We start from the raw sequence: 16,808 nt of genomic DNA, 5'->3' as shown, positions 1-16,808 counted from the left end.
GTTTGATCCCTCAATTTACTTTTATCAATAAAAGCGTCCCAAACTTGATTAAAATCCCCCGCTAATATAATTTGGCCATCCATTTCCCCTAAAGTTCTATTTAATTCATAGAAAAAATTAGGGTCACCTATGGTTGGAGCATATATGTTACATAAGACTACTGCGGTATCATTTATGGTTGCTCGTAAACAAACCATTCTCCCCTCTTTATCTTTGACCTCACCAGTAGAAATGAAATTTAAATTCTTGTTGACTAATATAGCAACGCCATTCCGCTTGCTGGAAAATGAGCTATGAAATACATGCCCAACCCACCCAAATTTAAGTTTTAGAGCCTCCTCTCCTTTAAAGTGTGTTTCCTGGATGAATGCAATGTCCACTTTGTTATGTTTCAGATAAGTCATAACTTCCCCCTTTTTTTATAGGACTCCCACATCCTTTTATGTTCCAGGACATACATATTATATGATTCCTCATCATAGTTTGCTATTTGTTACTAGAGAAACAGAAAAAGTACGACTGTAAGTAACCCACTGTTTTGCATTTGTGCATATTGAGTAAATACAATGCATTTTTAACAATTTTTTCCTTGAAAAAAAAACAGAAAAGGAAAAGAACATCCTTAAATGACATGGGATGCTCCCGTAAAACATGAACTGGGAGCTTTAACCTGTCTCTGGCCACTAGGCCATGACAAAAAATAAAAAATAAAAGCGTTGCAAAATAACACGCAACAACAAAAAAGAACTCGTATTGGTCCGTGATGCACTCCGCATGCAGCCGGTGGTTTTGCTCTCCGACCGCATGTTGCGCTGGCACCTTAAAGCTAATTCCCACTCGTTTTAGATTTCCTCAATTCAGTTGACTTATGTGTTCCACATTGTCCCTAGATAGGCACATCTGTCTTGTAAACAAATACATGTTTTATGTCTCGTCATTGCGCAATGTGGCGATAAAGCTTTCCGCTTCCTTGTTAGTGAAGCTACGATTTTTGCCTTCCCAAGTGAATCTCAGGATTGCGGGAACGCAAGCGTGTATCTTACATTAAGCTGCTGGAGCGCTTTCTTAGCAGGCAAAACGTCTTTCTTTTTTCAGCCAATTCCCTCGTCGTATCGGGGAACACGGATAGTTTGACCTCCTCCCACTTAATTCCACGGTGTATTCTCTGCGGCTCGCAGCACTTTCTCACGAGCTGATTGTCTTAAAAATCTGATCAGCACTGGTCTGGTGGTTGATCCTGGCTTGGCATAGGGGCCAGTATTCGGTGAGCCCTCTCAATTTCATACTCCCCTTCCATTTCGATCCCCAGCCCTTCACTCAGGATCTTCTTCACGCACTCGTCTAACATCCCATTCGTTCCGTATTTCTCTTTCAGCCCCACAAGCCTCACATTATTTCTCTTGCTGTGGTTTTCAAGCATTTGTAACACGCTCCCACAAACTCTTTATTTTCTTTTCTTTAACATCTTTGTCAGTCGTCAGCCCCTCTGTCACATCTTCGAGCTGTGAGATTCGGCCCTCTGCCTCCTCCATTCTGACCCACAGCCCATTAACCGAGTCCTTTAGTTCTGTCATTGTTTCTTTGATGGCGATCGTGTCCGTTGCTACTATTTGAAGGGTATTGCTCATTTTAGTAACTTCAGCGAACAGTTTCTCCATACTCACTTTTGCGTCTGTCTGTTTTCCAGGCGAGCTTGCGGTTGCCTTTACCTCTGTGGGGGGTGACTTCTGTCTCGTCGCCATGCGGTTTGGTTCCTTGAAATATTTGGACGTTGTTGCCATTATGATGTAGTCGAAAACGTCGTTATGTCGTTCCAGTTCGAGTCAAAAACGGTCTTAGGTAATTTTTTCTAAAAAAGTGTCAACTGTTTTATCAGAAATTATGCTATAATTAGAGAGTGGATAAGAGCTTATCTAAGGAACTGCCATCTTGCTTGAGGTACTCTCGTGACTCCTTAGCCTACTTTTAAAATTTGGATTGGGTGGGGTAATAGTACACCACCTTTTTTTTAGGACTACACCACTGATATGCACCTTATATAAATATCAGAGTTTGGTCACTGTATTGTGTGCTTTTATTTCAAATAAACACCATTAAAAGTAGGGGTTAAACAACTTTACATTTTTGTAGTTGACTTCTATATTATCAAAGTCAAGTCAACTAGTCACTGGTGACTTCATCAATAACACACAAGATTGCAAAATGTTTTGCAACAAGCCAAGCAGAATTACATCGGACAAAAAACATCTTGTTAATGATAATTGTTCTAATAGCAATTTCTAGAGTTACCTGAGGAGTCTCCAGAAACCGTGGAGGGAAATCAGTGTCCGGTTCTTGATCTCAACCTGAGGCTGAATGTCGCTTACACCCGCCTCTTTGCCCATTTCATGGTTAGCGCAAAGACATGTGAACAAAATATCAACGTGGCCCCGCCCACTAGTAGCTTCCTTTTCGTTTCTATGCGTACAGATACTATGTCCATGTTTTTTTTACAGTCTATGATTAAAACGGCATACAGGGAGGGAGGAGCTGAAGCTCCAGCTCCACCCATGAGGGGTCTGCAGCGAGCTGCTATCATAGACTAAAGCCATACAGCATTTTAAAGACACCATCGCATCTTTACACTTTACATTCTGTAAATGGCAGATGGTCCCCTAAGCAGCATAAAAAAACAACATATTAAATTGTAAAGCAAAAAGTGTTTCAGTAACAATGAACGGAGATGTAGTCATGTATTGGTTGTTATGAGAGCATTTGTCTGTGCAGAATTCAATTGTTGAGCTTCATTGAACCGCAAATGAAATTAAACACCCAAATGAAAGACAATGTAGAAGTAAGTTACTATTACTACTAGAAGGAACAACAACAAATAACAACAAATTTGCATAGACCATAAATAAAGTACCATATAAAGAAAACTATGCATAATTTTTTGTAATATTATAAGCCTAATTAATTATTAAACAATAAAACATAAATTTGCCCTATATTTAATGGTCAGAGTGTAATACTCAAAATAAATGCATTTTAAAATAAATGAAGTAAAAGTTTTTTATTAATAAAAAGCATAAAGACTATTATTATATCTAACATATCCATTTATATTATATCTGATGCACTCAAGCCCCAGATTTGTGGGCTGCTTTCCGATATGGAGAAAAATGAGCTAACTGATTTGAAACAATAATTTATAATAATAGATTTTTTTCTGGAAATGTTAGATCTTTAGAGATTTTAGATGTTTTTCTGAGTCATTTAGTTAATTTCAGCAGATTCTGAAGCTTGACACCCTAGTAAAGCATTTAGGATACTTAATCATCTTTTCTATTCTATATAAAATGTCCTATCTGTGAAGCCGATGTACAAGGTAAAGTATTGAAGGGATACAGCTGTGTAATATAGTATGCTTTTTGCACCAGATCCATGGGCTGCTTTCTGATATTAGAGAGAATATTAGAGAAATATGAGCTAACTGATTTGAAACAATAATTTATGTACTTTTTTCTGACATTTTTTCTGCCTAAAGTTGTCTAGATCAAAATGTGTTTTGTTTCTCTTTTTTTCTTACATTCCCCCCGAAAGGTATAAGTGTCAAGCTCTAATATGTTCTTATTAGCTAACAAAGCACATGCTGGTATGTTTTAGGTTGATATGTTACATGTTGCTTGGCAATACATGTAGTTGTCAAATGATATATTTTCCTTCCATCATTTCAAACACTTGATACACATTTTTAAAAATAGTCTAATATATAGTCCAACATGAAAAATAAGGGCTTCAAAATAGAACATGTCAATCAGTGCTGGGGTTTATTGTTGATTGGCTACAACTGACTGGCCCGAAAAAATTTGTGAAGCACCTCTAGTTAGTAGTCTGTATTTATTCAATCATATATCTAACAGTGCTTTAGGTACAATCTACAATAAACTGAGGTGATAATAGTGTTCTTCATATAATAATACACACATCTAAACAGACACACTCTTACTCTGTTTTAGTGCCTGCAGAACTCCAGGTCCCTCTTCCTGATCTTCACTCGATCTTCCTTTTCCACTGGTAAGCAGTTTGCTTAACACTGGATCCTTTGTTTAGTGCTTATGCCCTGTACACATGAAAACTTTCAACAATTCCCAAAACAAGTACTTTTCAGGCATTTCATTTCTGCGTAGTTTCTGTACTTGTTTCAAATGAAACTGCATTTTCAGCTATCAGTCTCTTCTGTTGGAGGCTAATTTAATGGATGTTGCATCAGGTTGGTTATAAAAAAAACCCACAAACTTCATTTTTTTCAGATTGATCAGACTTACAGTACCACACAGCTGGAAGCGAACACGACTTTTGTGCTGAGGTTGGCTGCTGGGTGGCATTCTAAATCCCAAAACTGTGCATAATCACCTTGGTCACGAGGGAGGAATGTAATTTGAACCTTTTTACAACACCAAAAAGAAGAGAAAAAAAACAACACAACAAAAAACAAACTGAATACTTGAATGAAATCTGTACAGTTATTCAGAGACGAGCTGTTTTTACACACACACACACCCACCTTCATGCTCTCCTGGTTCCCCAAAATCCCAGATACCTTCCCACATCTAAAAGCAGTATATGTTGCACGATAAACACCTCCACTTCTATCGACGCCCTGTTCCATGAAACAACAGCAAATCTAAAATGAGCTAACCATATATGAAGAAAGGTTCAAAAATTCTTCCATAAAAATCAGAGGGTGGAGACAAGTCACACATGGTCAAGTCCAAGCAAGTCTCAAGTCTTATACCATTAAGCTTCAAGTTACAGTTCAGTCAAATCAAGTGAGTCAAGTCACTTAAAGTCAACTAAAATAAACAGAGACACCATTTTTCTGAATTTTTTGACTGAAAAAGAAACTTACAATTCTATCTTATTAATATTGAATTTATATACATACGTGTTAAATTAACATCTGAAAAAGTAATTGTTTTGCTTAAACAAAAAGTTAAAATTAGGATATCCAGTCAATTATGTCTATTCCAGTCTGTTTAATTCGATTTTGGAACAGTGAAGGTATTTTTCCTTATATTATCTTGTATTATTTCCTATATATTCGCCAAACATATCTTTTTCTGAGTCATGTACTTAATTTCAGCAGAATATAATTTAAAATGCCCAGTAAACAGTTCTTTTCTGCAATCTTTTCTGCAGTGGATGCACAATATGCACGTTTCATCTCACGTTCTATATAAAGTATCTTGTCTTTGAAGCCCATGCACACGGTAAAGTCTAGAAAGGGATACAGCTGCAGCATGGCACATCAATATATTATAGCAGAATTTTTGCCACCTGCACCGTCATTCACAGTCTGTTCCACTTTCAAGTCCCTTACCTCTAATAAATGTCAAAACACGTACCTTCACATATGAGGAGCAAATGAAGAGAGGTACCATCTCATCTCTCCTCCATTATTCTCCACCTCCAAATGACATTCTGCAAAAAAAAAAACAAAATTACAAATAAAAAATAAAATAAACAAATGCAATATGCAATAAAATAACACAGACTTGTACAAATAAGGAGGAAAATTTTTTTATCGTTTTTTTCCCCAGTGAATCAGTGAATGGAACCCGAAGGGTCAAGAGTCTGTGGAAACTGTTACGAAATCATTCTGGTCCAATCACTAATGGTGTTGAGAAGTGTGAGTGCTCTGAATCAAGCTCAGGTGCGGTTCAGTTTTCTGGCCTTGGCCCGGTTGGAAGAAGTGTGCCAGAGTGCGGTTCATTTGGGCTCAAGTGCAAAGTGTGCCTGAGCCCGAAACTGCTCAAAAGCAAAAATACAAATAACATACATAATATATTTTATTTTTCCTTTTTATTGATGCCTTTCAATCAGATATTTACAAAAAAATGTAAAAAAGTAAAAAAAAGGTAACCTACGGTAGTAACATGCACATCAAAATTATAACAGACAAAAGTAGTCAAATTTCTGAAAATACAATAAAGAATTTGTCAATCAAGATAAATAAAAAAATAAAAACAAACAAATGCAATATGCAATAAAATAAACACAGACTTGTACAAAAAAGGAGGAAAAATGTTTTTATAGTTTTTTTTTTCCAGTGAATCAGTGAATGGAACCCAAAGGGTCAAGTGTAGAAGACTACCTAGACAATTACTTACCTGTACATTTTCTATATTTATGTATTTTACCTGTAATGATAATCATCTGTAAAATCAGGAAATTTAATTGTGGAAATTATTTATTTTTCTTTAATATGAACTAAAGTTTTAAAGTGATACTTGAACTATAAAATTGACTATAAAATTTCCCTCTTATGAAGAGGACACAAAATGTAGTATTTTGCTTTATTTACGCACACATGCATATATAGTGGGTACGGAAAGTATTTTGACCCCCTTCAATTTTTCCTTAGACTTTGTTTTATTTTTATTCTCAGCACAATATCTTGAGTAAACTGGAAGTGGTTTGGAAAGTAAATTATTTATAAGAAAATATGTAAGACTATAACATATTAAACAGTTTTAACTATGGACTATGACAGACATAAATGGATGGCATCCCCCAGTGATGACCTCATGGTCAATAACAATTGACCAATCACAATTGCTGATTTGAAAGTGCCATATTTCAATCTCACCTTTCAGGGAAAGGATAAAACACACATCAAAGTAAGAAGTTAAGGCTGATTTATACTTCTGTGTCGAGTGATCGCCGTTCCCTTGCACGAAGCCGTGCATTTATACTTCTGCATTCTGTTTGTGTTGCTTTGCAAGGACACTTTCGAAATTAAATGAGATATTTCAGGTGATGATAAAAAAAGCAGGATATTGTACTTTGGTTAAGTTACTTGAAGACCCATAGGTTAACATTGCTACTGAGGAACTGTACTATTCACTTTCATCAATAAAGTCTCATAAATATTCCTCATAAGGGTTTTGGTCAGCTTACTTATTGTATGCATTAGAGTCATCTAATACATTGGCAAGCCACTCAAGAATGGTTAAATACAGCAAAATCTAACAATTTGACGAGCCAGCCAGGAGAGACTGAAAAGAGGAAAACTCACAGACTGCAACAAAAAGTGAACTGAAGAATCTTGGAGTATCTACAGTTTAAGCTGAAGATGAACTGGTTTTGTTTGTGGAGGAGTCCTAGATCTACATATCGCTTCTGTGGACAGTTTATTTTAATCAACTGGATCTCACCTCAAAGGTCCTAGTTTGGTGACTAAAAATTAACAGCTCTCTTAAAGAACCATTAAAGAATCATTTAATTTATAGTAAGCAGCTCAATTGCAATATGTAGGTGTAGTAATAATGAATTAAATACAGTGATATTGGGGCAGCACAGTGGCTCAGTGGTTAGCACTGTCCCCTCACAGCAAGAAGATCGCTGGTTCGAGTCCCGTTTGGGCCAGTTGGCATTGGTGTGTGGAGTTTGCATGTTCTCCCTGTGTTGGCGTGGGTTTCCTCCAGGTGCTCCAGTTTCCCCCACAGTCCAAACACATGCGCTACAGGTGAATTGAGTAAGCAAAATTTATTCCACTGTGGCGATCCCTGATAAATAAGAGACTAAGCAAAGGAAAATGGATAAATACAGCTTCTATCTTGATATTTACAGAAATTGTTAAAGAAACAATTTAGTCCATTTATAAAAAGATTTATAGGAGCTGTGGAAATTTCAGGCGTAGTCCTTCCTCAGGGTACTTTTTTTTTTAAAGAATTATTTAAGAAACAATTTAGTCCTTTCTTTCAGAGATTGCAGTAGCAATGACTTAAGTCCTTTCTCTTGCAGACTGTAGAAATTTCTGAAAATAATTTGGTCCATTTCAGGGCTTGAAGTTAACCTTTTTGCTTGGTAGCTCTGGTGCTCCTAAATTTTTTTGGAGCACCAGCCAAAATTTAGTCGCACCCACATTTATGAGCACCATTACTACAAGTTTAAATTAACAAATTCATTGCATTTGAAATCAACATTAATCAAAACCAACAAACAAACAAAAATATGCATTCGCCCAAGCAGTGAATGAAACTTAGCTAACGATAATTACTATGCTGTGTTTTTACGGGAGGTGTGTGATATTGCACAGACGTATTGACATATAACTTATTATTTGCATACGTTATCTTAATTGCAATACTGGTCTTTTCATGAGCTGCAATATTAGTTTAATTGTAATGAAAGCAAGCCCTTTTGCAATGTGTACACGGTGTTACATTTTATATATAGCTTCCACTTGCATGGCTGACAGCATTCTGATGATTAAATGAACGATTAAACAGAAGCTCTCACGCTTAAATTGTGTAGATTCTGCAGCAAATGCTGTTACCTGCAAACTCCGTCCCATTGGCTTTATAGTGAATGCTTTTGGTCATTTTCATAGTGGCCTTTTATTTACTCTTCTAAAAGTGTTAATGCTGGATTATCATTCACCACATGATCACAAATAAGAAGTGACATTATTTGTAACTTTTCTAAAACAAAATCTGTCAGTGTTATTTTCATTCTCTCATCTTTAGCGCTTTACATTTTCACGGTTGTAGCGCCTGTGACCTGAAGGCAGAAGGCATTGACTGACAGTGATTGACAGCTGATATTAACCAATACATTGAAGTTCAGTTCTAAAGCAGTGGGCTAATCAGAAGAGCTTTAAGGCAGGACAAACATTGCAGGCTTTGTTTACTGCAGCAAGTTAAAATGACAACTGTTTTAAAACATTTATAAGCATTGTTTCGCATTTTAGATGCAAAGATGCATTCTGCGTAAATGTCTCCTCAATCTGCGTATGCGGTGAACATTTGCAGTAAAAAAAAAAAATCGCATGGTAACAATTTTACGCACTCACACAAATGCTCCCAAATATATTTTGAGGTCACACAATTTCTGGTGTATATACGATCCAAAATGGTCGCAATTTTGAGCTCTGGTCTATTTACATGGGGACTGTAGGAGCCATAAAATAGCTTGAGACTGATGTTAATGCAAGAATGAGTAATTCTGGACTGGGTGCTAATTCAGTGGCCATTGTCTTAATTTTGAAAGTAACATAGCCTTCTGATCAGAATTGTTAAGGACATTTTAGGCTTGGTTCCTTCTCTGGAGTCTGTGGAAACTGTAAAGGAATAATTCTGGTCCAATCACTAAGGGTGTTTGAGAAGTGTGAGTGCTCTGAATCAAGCTCAGGTGCGGTTCAGTTATCTGGCCTTGGCCCTGTTGGAAGAAGTGTGCCAGAGTGCGGTTCACTTGGGCTCAAGTGCAAAGTGTGCCTGAGCCCGAAACTGCTCAAAAGATGCTCAAGCTTCAATGCAAAGGGAGACATTGGCTTTTACAGAGCTATCTTAGCAAAACCTACAGAGAAAGAATTTGGGGACTACAAAAAAATAAAAAATAAATAAATATACATAAATAATACCGGGCTAATGAGATCACAAACGTTTCAAGTTACGTGTGCATTCACTGAGCACACACCTCCCGCAGCAAAGGGGCTTGGCCACAGACGCGTTAGTAGGAAAATGCAGTCCAAATGCTGCTATTTCAATGGATCTTGTTCTGTTTCACTATTTGGCCTTCCAAGGGACGTGACACAAAGAGAGAAGCCACAACCTGTAAGTACTTCTTTTTGTTAAAATTGATATCTTACATGCACAGTTGTAGGCTACGTTGTAGTAAGGACATAAACAAGGATATAAACAATGAGAAATGTGGTTTGTCGCAGTTCCAGATCTACCAAGGAATTCATGGTCAGACATGATACAATGTTCTAGAATGGCCATTCCAGTCCCCAGACTTTAACATCATTGAAAATCTATCTATTAATTTGAAAACGGCTGTTCGTGCTTGGCACCTATCAAACCTGATTGAACTGGAAAATTTTGCAAGGAAGAATGGTCCAAAATGCCTTCAGGAAGAATTCAGGCACTTATCCTTGACTATAAGAACAGGCTGTCATTTCAGCAACAGGTGTCTGTATGAAATATTGATGTGATTATTCTGTTGGGGTGCCCAAATTTTGCATTGCATTGCATTTGAGGATTAAATAAATTATATGTCAGAACTGAAATGTTGCTTTTTCCCTGAGGTATAACATATATTCAAATGAAATAGCTGATTTGATAGGCCAGTAGGCTATGGCTTGCAACTATGAAATTAATCAAGGGTGGCCAAACTTTAGCATAAAACTGTGCCTTGTTCTGCAAACCACAAACCTCTCTTAGTACACTTAGCACTTCTTGTGTATACTGCCTCTTCCTGTTGAATCACTAAATCCCTTCTTAATTGTAAGTCGTTTAGACATTTTGGTTCTTGGCATATATTCAACAAGGTACTGGAAATATTCCTTAGAGATTTTGGTCCATATTGACATGAAAGCATCACACAGTTGCTGCAGATTTGACAGCTGCTCATCCATGATGCAAATCTCCCATTCCACCACATCCCAAAGATGCTCTATCCGATTGTGATCTGATGACTGTGAAGGCCATTTAAGTACAGTGAACTCATTGTCATGTTCAAGAAACCAGTCTAAGATGATTCACGCTTTATGACATGGCATGTTATCCTGCTGGAAGTAGCCATCAGAAGATAGGTACACTGGTCATAAAGGGATGGATATGGTCAGCAAACAATACTTAGGTAGACTGTGGTGTTGACATGGTCCTCAATTGGTACTAATTGACTCAAAGTGTGGCAAGAATATATCTCAATACTGCTAGCTTTGCTGAAGTACCGTAAGAGGAAAATGTCCTGAATGGAGGATAGAGGGGCACCGATGATCTTTTCGGCTGTGTTCACTTTGCGCTGGAAGGTCTTGTGGTCAGTAGCACTGCAGCTCCCATACCAGACAGTGAAGCAGCTGGTCAGCAAGCTCTCAATGGCTCCCCTGTAGAATGTTGTGAGGATGGGTGGAGGGAGACTTGCCCTTTTCAGCCGGCAGACAAAGTGTAGGCATAACACCATGTCACTCTAGCCTAGTCCAGGTGGGATCCTCTGTGATGGGAACCCCTAGGAATTTAGTGCTGCTGACTCTCTTAACAGTCAAGCTGTCGATGGTCTGTGGGGGGTGGTCAACAGAGTTTGTCTTGAAGTCCATCACAACCTCCTTTGTCTTCTGACAAATATGAATTTGGTCTTACATGTGAAAACGAACTGCCACGTAGAAAGCTTTATATTGACAGGAAACCAGAAAATAGCATGGTAAGAAGCAGAGATGCCAGGTCTGGTTGTTTCAGATGATAAGAGTGTATGAGCATGATATGGAAAAAGGTGGAATGAGCTCAGGAGAGAAGGACCATATCATATATATATATATATATATATATATATATATATATATATATATATATATATATATATATATATATGCGTGTGTGTGTGTATATAGCTAATGAATCACAGAAACATTGACATTCGTCATTTCTTTGCCTACTTTTTTTTTTTTAATTCAAGTTTTTTATTGTTTTCTTCTGGTTCATGACAAAATAATACAAACGCATGTTACAAGTGATTACTTGTGGCCTACTAAATGTAAGGCCAGAATGAATACAGTGGTTACTAGGACAGAAGTACAGTATTGTTAGAAGAACCTGGTGAGTAGATTTAAATTGTGTTACAAGACATTGTCACATAAGACCAAAAGTCTTCCCATACTGGGATGCATACAGAGACCCCTGCTTTGTTCTTATTATGTAATTTGTAAAGTAAACGTTCATACGAGGCTGTTTTAGTCATTATATTGGCCCACTCTTTTAACTCTGGAATTCTGGGAGTTTTCCAGTGTTTTAAGATGACTCTAGCTGTCACTGAGATCCCCACCATGATGACTGTGAACTCTCCTTTTGTAGTATTTGGCATCTGTTCCCTATCTCCCAGTCGGCATAACCTTGGTGACAATGGTATTAATGGTTCCAAGCCATTTACTCAAAATATTTAGGGTTTGGTGCCAGAAAGGCTGAACTAGTGAACAGTCCCAAATACAATGTATAAATGTGCCTCTTTCTTTTTGACATTTCCAACAAACATCATTATTTGCCAAACCCATTCTATTGAGTCGGACAGGTGTAAAGTAAAACCTGTGTACAATTTTATACAGAGTAAATTGTCCTCTCGCTTCTCTTACGAATTTACCAGTGTTTGACAAAATACTTTTCCAGTCCTCATCCCCTATTGCATTCTGGATGTCCTTTTCCCAAATTGTCTTTAAATGTATGCAATCATTGCTGAGCACGTAGTTGGTCATCCTGTAGAAAACAGAGGCCTTTTGTTGGAGATGAGGCAATGTTAGAAAGTCTAGGATAGGGTTTCCATCTGTCTGTTGGATTTTTGTGGAGATACAGTTTCGTATTTGAAGGTATTTCCAAAAATTGTCCTTTCCTTTTAAATTGTACTTTGCCACAAGATTGCTGTAGGACATAAATACACCCTGTTCAAATAGGTCTGTCACTGTACACAAGCCATTCATATGCCATTTCTTCCAGTATATAGATGACTTCCCAATACAGATAGCAGAGTTGTGCCAGATGGAGGAGTATGATTGTTTGCATAGTGATAATTTATGCATTTTGTGGGTCTTCACCCATACCTGTCTTGCATGTTTTATCACAGGATTTGTAGTTTTGTCTAGACACTGGGATAGGTATTCAATAGGGCTATATGGCCATAACAGGTTTTTCTCAATGGTGATCCAGTCTGATTCAGTATTATTGTTCCAATGCTTGGCTAGTTTGGCCATTTCAAAAGATATGTGGTAAAGCCGAGGGTCTGGTAATCCCAATCCTCCCTTATCCCGTGGTGCGCATAGTTTATTCAGCTTTATCCTAGGCCTTTTCCCATTCCATAGGAAATGTTTGATCATAAAATCATATTGATTAAAAATTGACTGTGGTATTGTAAGTGGTAACATCATTAACATATAGTTAAGCTGAGATGAGACCACCATCTTGATTATTTTCACCTTTCCCCATAGAGTTGTCTGAATTTTACTCCATTTATGCAAATTATTTTTGATGTTTTGTAGAAGAGGTGTCAGGTTTATCATAGGGATTTCTTCTATCTCTCTATTTATTTTAATTCCTAAATATTTTATCCCTTTTGGGATCCATCTAAAGCCAAGTTTGGTTATCATAGTAGCGTTACTTATTCCGGATATAGGCATGGCTTCTGACTTTGTCCAGTTAATTTTATAACCAGATACTTTAGAATAAGATTGAACTATTTCCATCAAGTGGGGTAAAGATTTATCTGGATCTTTTACTAAGGCCAGGATATCGTCTGCGTATAGAAACAATTTGTGTTCTTTGCCGCCTCCTTGTACACCTACAATATTTGAATTAGCTCTAACAGCAATGGCCAAAGGTTCCAGGGCGATGTTAAACAGCAATGGCGAGAGCGGGCAACCCTGACGTGTCCCCCTGGTCAGGTCAAAAAAATGGAGAGACTGTACCGTTTGTAATTACACATGCTTTAGGTTGTTTATATAATGTTTGAACCCATTTAATGAAACAGGGCCCGAATCCAAAGTTTGACAAAGAGGCGAATAGAAATTCCCACTGAACCCGATCAAACGCTTTCTCTGCGTCAAGTGAAAGGGCAACAATTGGATGGTTTTCTTCTCTGTTTAGCCAGATTAAATGCAATAACCTTCTCATGTTATCTGTTGATGACCTCTTCCTCATGAAGCCTACTTGATCAGAGTTTATGATGTTGGATATTACCTTTTCTAAGCGTACGGCAAGAATTTTACTAAGAATCTTGCAGTCTACATTAATCAGACTTATTGGGCGATAATTTGAGGGTTCAGTGGGGTCCTTTTCTTTCTTAGGGATTAGGGATATGAGGGCCTCATTAAAAGAAGGTGGTAGGCATCCATTAACAAATGCCTCGTTAAAAACTTCAGTTAAAGCAGGTGCAAGTGTATCTATATACTGTTTATAATATTCTACCGGGAGCCCATCTAGCCCTGCAGACTTTCCATTTCGCATAATAGATATAGCTTTTTTAACTTCCATTTCTGTTATTGGACCTTCTAACATGTTCATCTCGTCTAAAGATAATTTAGGAATCTTGGGTTTGGTGAAAAAAATAGATAATTCTTCTGGCTTAGGACTAATATCAGAAGTATATAGATCTTTATAGAACTTCTGCAGTACATTATTGATTTCCTTTGTTGATGTAACTATTGTGCCTTCTTTCTGAATAGCTGTTATTAGGTTACATGTATTCTTTTGTTTTAGTTGTCTTGACAGCAGTTTACCTGCTTTTTCCCCTTCCTCATAAAAAGCAGTACCCAATCTGAAAAAGGCATATTCCACCTTCTTATTATAAATCTCCTGTAGTTCAAATTTAAGTTTACAAATGTCTTGATACAATTTATCTGAAAAACATTGGGATAATTTTTTTTCATAATTTATCATTTTACTTTCTAATTCCTGCATTCTATCCCGATCCTCCCTTTTCTTTTTAGATGCGTATGCTATCATCTTTCCTCTAACATATGCCTTGGACGCTTCCCATTCAGTTGATCTTTTATCGGTGCTACCAGTATTAATTTTAAAGAATGCTTGTAGATCTTCTCTTAGCAATGAGCTAAAGTTCTCATGATCTAATAGGGATGTGTTTAATCTCCATCTGCCTTTTCTCTCTTTGTCACAATTAATATCAATACCTAACTTCACAGCTGCGTGATCTGATAAGGCAATTGAGTTTATTTTGCAGTGTGTAACATATTTTGTCATAGTGCTGGAAATCAGGAACATATCAATTCTGGAATGGGATTTGTGACAGTGTGAATAGAAGGTGTATTCCCTCTCACATTGATTCACCAGACGCCATATATCTACTAATCCATTATCCTCGCTCATCATATGAATAGCTGCTCTGTCTTTTGGACATGTTTGATCCCTCAATTTACTTTTATCAATAAAAGCGTCCCAAACTTGATTAAAATCCCCCGCTAATATAATTTGGCCATCCATTTCCCCTAAAGTTCTATTTAATTCATAGAAAAAATTAGGGTCACCTATGGTTGGAGCATATATGTTACATAAGACTACTGCGGTATCATTTATGGTTGCTTGTAAACAAACCATTCTCCCCTCTTTATCTTTGACCTCACCAGTAGAAATGAAATTTAAATTCTTGTTGACTAATATAGCAACGCCATTCCGCTTGCTGGAAAATGAGCTATGAAATACATGCCCAACCCACCCAAATTTAAGTTTTAGAGCCTCCTCTCCTTTAAAGTGTGTTTCCTGGATGAATGCAATGTCCACTTTGTTATGTTTCAGATAAGTCATAACTTTCCCTCTTTTTATAGGACTCCCACATCCTTTTATGTTCCAGGACATACATATTATATGATTCCTCATCATAGTTTGCTATTTGTTACTAGAGAAACAGAAAAAGTACGACTGTAAGTAACCCACTGTTTTGCATTTGTGCATATTGAGTAAATACAATGCATTTTTAACAATTTTTTCCTTGAAAAAAAACAGAAAAGGAAAAGAACATCCTTAAATGACATGGGATGCTCCCGTAAAACATGAACTGGGAGCTTTAACCTGTCTCTGGCCACTAGGCCATGACAAAAAATAAAAAATAAAAGCGTTGCAAAAATAACACGCAACAACAAAAAAGAACTCGTATTGGTCCGTGATGCACTCCGCATGCAGCCGGTGGTTTTGCTCTCCGACCGCATGTTGCGCTGGCACCTTAAAGCTAATTCCCACTCGTTTTAGATTTCCTCATTCAGTTGACTTATGTGTTCCACATTGTCCCTAGATAGGCAACATCTGTCTTGTAAACAAAATACATGTTTTATGTCTCGTCATTGCGCAATGTGGCGATAAAGCTTTCCGCTTCCTTGTTAGTGAAGCTACGATTTTTGCCTTCCCAAGTGAATCTCAGGATTGCGGGAAACGCAAGCGTGTATCTTACATTAAGCTTCTGGAGCGCTTTCTTAGCAGGCAAAAACGTCTTTCTTTTTTCAGCCAATTCCCTCGTCGTATCGGGGAACACGGATAGTTTGACCTCCTCCCACTTAATTCCACGGTGTATTCTTGCGGCTCGCAGCACTTTCTCACGAGCTGATTGTCTTAAAAATCTGATCAGCACTGGTCTTGGTGGTTGATCCTGGCTTGGCATAGGGGCCAGTATTCGGTGAGCCCTCTCAATTTCATACTCCCCTTCCATTTCGATCCCCAGCCCTTCACTCAGGATCTTCTTCACGCACTCGTCTAACGTCCCATTCGTTCCGTATTTCTCTTTCAGCCCCACAAGCCTCACATTATTTCTCTTGCTGTGGTTTTCAAGCATTTGTACACGCTCCCACAAACTCTTTATTTTCTTTTCTTTAACATCTTTGTCAGTCGTCAGCCCCTCTGTCACATCTTCGAGCTGTGAGATTCAGCCCTCTGCCTCCTCCACTCTGACCCGCAGCCCATTAACCGAGTCCTTTAGTTCCGTCATTGTTTCTTTGATGGCGATCGTGTCCGTTGCTACTATTTGAAGGGTATTGCTCATTTTAGTAACTTCAGCAAAGAGTTTCTCCATACTCACGTTTGCGTCGGTCTGTTTTCCAGGCGAGCTTGCGGTTGCCTTTACCTCTGTGGGGGGTGACTTCTGTCTCGTCGCCATGCAGTTTGGTTCCTTGAAATATTTGGACGTTTTTGCCATTATGATGTAGTCGAAAACGTCGTTATGTCATTCCAGTTCGAGTCAAAAACGGTCTTAGGTCATTTTTTTCTAAAAAAGTGTCAACTGTTTTATCATAAATTATGCTATAATTAGCGAGTGGATAAGAGCTTATCTAAGGAACTGCC

General features: G+C 37.7%; 1 protein-coding gene across 1 annotated transcript in view; it reads right to left on the bottom strand.

Annotated features, from left to right (window-relative positions):
- The window catches only part of cep192 (centrosomal protein 192), a 123,847-nt gene that overhangs the window by 24,084 nt on the left and 82,955 nt on the right, over nt 1–16,808 (bottom strand). The window lies entirely within an intron of this gene.

Source organism: Danio aesculapii, chromosome 16, assembly GCF_903798145.1.
Source record: "Danio aesculapii chromosome 16, fDanAes4.1, whole genome shotgun sequence".
Taxonomy (NCBI): Eukaryota; Metazoa; Chordata; class Actinopteri; order Cypriniformes; family Danionidae; genus Danio; species Danio aesculapii.
This window is presented reverse-complemented; position numbering and strand designations above follow the sequence as displayed.